Below are 3,306 nucleotides of genomic sequence, written 5' to 3' on the forward strand. Positions count from 1 at the left end.
TCCCCTGCATCGGCAGGAGGACTCTCAACAACTGCGCCACCAGGGAAGCCCTCTTTTCACTTTTGACAGTGTCTTTTGAAGCAAAAACATTTAATTTCGATGATGTCAAATTTACCTGTTTTTTTCTTTTGTTGCTCACACATTTTGTCATATCCAAGAATTCACTGCCAAATTCGAGAACATGAAGATTTACTTCTGTGCTTTCTTCTAGGAGCTTTATAGTTTTTAGCTCTTACATTTAGGTCTTATATCCACTTTGCGTTAATTTTTGTCTATGGTGTCGGGTAAGGGATTAACTTCATTATTTTTCATGTTGCTTTCCAGTTGTCCCAGCACCATGTGAGGGTTTATGTCTGGACTCTCCATTCTATCCCATTGGTCTTTATGTCTCTCTTTATGGCAGTACCACACTATTTAGATTACTGTAACTTCATAAATTTTGAAAATAAGAATGTTCTACTTTGTTCTTTTTTTTTCAAAATTGTTCTGACTATTCTGAGTCCTATGAAATTCTATACAAATTTTAGAATAAGCTTGTTAATTTCTACAAAAAACAAAAAACAAAAACCCAGCTGGGATTCTGATAGGGATTGTGTTGAGTCTTTATATCCATTTGTGGGGTATTGCTATCTTAACAATAGTTCTTCCAATCCATGAACAACGGGTGTCTTTCCATTTATTTAGATCTTTAAGTTCTTTTAACTATGTTTTGTAGTTTAAAGAGTATAATTTTTTCACTTCTTTTGTTAAATTTACTCCTAAGTATTTTATTCTTTTGGATGCTTTTGTAAATGAAATTATTTTCTTTCATTTTTGCATTGTTCATTGCAAATGTCTAGAAATACAATTGATTTTGTACACGGAGCTTGTATCCTGCAACTTCGCTGAACTTGTTCAGTAGTTTAATAGTTGTTTAGTAGTTTAATAGTTTTTAGTGGATTTCTTTAGGATTTTCTATATACAAGACGACGTCACCTGTGAATAGGTATAGTTTTACTTCTTCCTTTCCAATTGGGATGTCTTTACTCATTTTTCTTGCCTAATTTCACAGACTAGAACATTCAGTACAACTTTGAATAGAATTGGTGGTAGTGGACATACTTGTCTTGTTCCTGGTCTTGGTAGGGAAAACATTCTTTCAACATTAAGTATGATGTTAGCTGTTGGTTTTTCATAGATACCCTTTATCAAGTTGAGGAAGTTCCCTTATTGTCTCAGTTTGTTGAGTGATTTTGTCATGAAGTTTGTTGAATTTTGTCAGTTTTTTTCTATGTTTATTGAGATGAGCATGTGCTTTTTGTTTTTTATTCTATTGATATGATGTGTTACATTGATTTTTAAAACAGAGGTTGCATTCCTGAGATAAATCCCACATAGTCATGGAGTATCGTTCTTTTTACATATTGCTGAATTCAGTTTCCTCATATTTTGCCGGGGATTGTTCCATCTATATTCATAAGAGATACTGACCTGTAGTTTTTCTCTCTTGCAATGTCTTTGCTTGGTTTCGATATAAGGGTAATACTGGCATCATATTGAATGAGAGTTAGCAGTATTTACTATGAGTAAATAAAGCCACATTTACAATGTCCTTACCAAATAATATGAAATATATATATATATATATACATTTATTATTATTTTTTTTTTTATTTATTTGTTTTGAGGTACGTGGACCTCTCACTGTTGTGGCCTCTCCTGTTGCGGAGCACAGGCTCCGGATGCGCAGGCTCAGCGGCCATGGCTCACGGGCCCAGCCGCTCCGCGGCACGTGGGATCCGCCCACACTGGGGCAAGAACCCGTGTCCCCTGCATCGGCAGGCGGACTCTCAACCACTGCGCCACCAGGGAAGCCCCCTGCAATATATTTTTAATAAAACTTAAAACAAAAGAAGTTTGACCATCAGCAAATCAAGGGAAGAATGTAGTAAAATTATCCAGTTGCACAAGTAATACTTGTTATTGAATAAAACCTGATGGATACAGAAAAAAGAAAAAATTCTATTACCAGAGATTACAACTATTAACATTTTCATGTATTTGCATATATATTTTACATATATGTACGTATCAAAATATGACCATACTGTATGTACTACATTTTAAAATACCATTTTACTTTCAGCAATTTTATACATGAATGGAGTTGTATCTCTTAGGATGCTTTAAGGTGCATATAAGAGGAAATCCTCCTTGGGCTGGCACACCTAATAAGAAAACATATTAGTTCACACGTCAGAAGTCGGAGTGAGGACAGTCTTCCAGCTGAGTGATTCAGGTGTTCAGAGATGCCACTAAGGTCCTAGGTTCTTCCTGTTTCTCTGCTCTGGCAGCCACAGCATCAGCTTTGGACTAAGATAGCCACCCATGGCATTGGGTGCTGCCTGTTTCTTTGTCCACATGGTGGGAGAAACTGACTTCCCATGGTGGCAACCCCATCTTTCATGTCAGGAAGGACCTTCCCAGAAGACTGGGAAAGCCTTTCCTGTTCCAGAGCCAGCCACTGGGTATCAGTCAAGCCCACCCCTTGAGCTGAGGTCAATTCTCCCAACCTCCCTCAACGGCTTTTTCAGGGGACTGGGTGAGTTGAGGATTAGCTTTTGGCAAATACATCACAGTGTCTACCACAAAAGTTTAATAAAATCAAATAGTGCTTAAAAAAGTACATGGAAAAACCAGCAAGTTGCTGCTCCATCCAGAGGCGAATATTTTTCAACTCTTTAAGCTATTTCTTCCAGTATTCCCCTCCAAACTTCTCAAGAATATCCTTCTATATTACTATTTCTTTTTTTTTTTTTTTGCGGTACGTGGGCCTCTCACTGTTGTGGCCTCTCCCGTTGCGGAGCACAGGCTCCGGACGCGCAGGCTCAGTGACCATGGCTCATGGGCCCAGCCGCTCCGCGGCATGTGGGATCTTCCCGGACCGGGGCACGAACCCGTGTCCCCCTGCAGGCGGACTCTTAACCATTGCGCCACCAGGGAAGCCCTATATTACTATTTCTTGATACTCATGGTAACTAAGGATTTGGCTCCCCTACAGAAACATCTCCTGCCTGGTCACTTCCCCTCCCACACCATTGAGTATAGTAGCTGTAGTGGACTAAATTGTGTGCCCCCAAAATTCATATGTTGAAACTCTAACCCCTGATGTGACCGTATTTGGAGATGAGGCCTTAAAGAGGTAATTAAGGTTACATGAGGTCATAAGAGTCGGCTCTAATCCAATGAGACTGGTGTCCTTACAAGAAGAGTGAGAGACACAAGGGATGTGCACCCACGGAGAAAATGCCAAGTGAGGACACAACA

The sequence above is a fragment of the Grampus griseus genome, assembly GCF_964374135.1.
Source record: "Grampus griseus genome assembly, chromosome: 7".
Classification (NCBI taxonomy): Eukaryota; Metazoa; Chordata; class Mammalia; order Artiodactyla; family Delphinidae; genus Grampus; species Grampus griseus.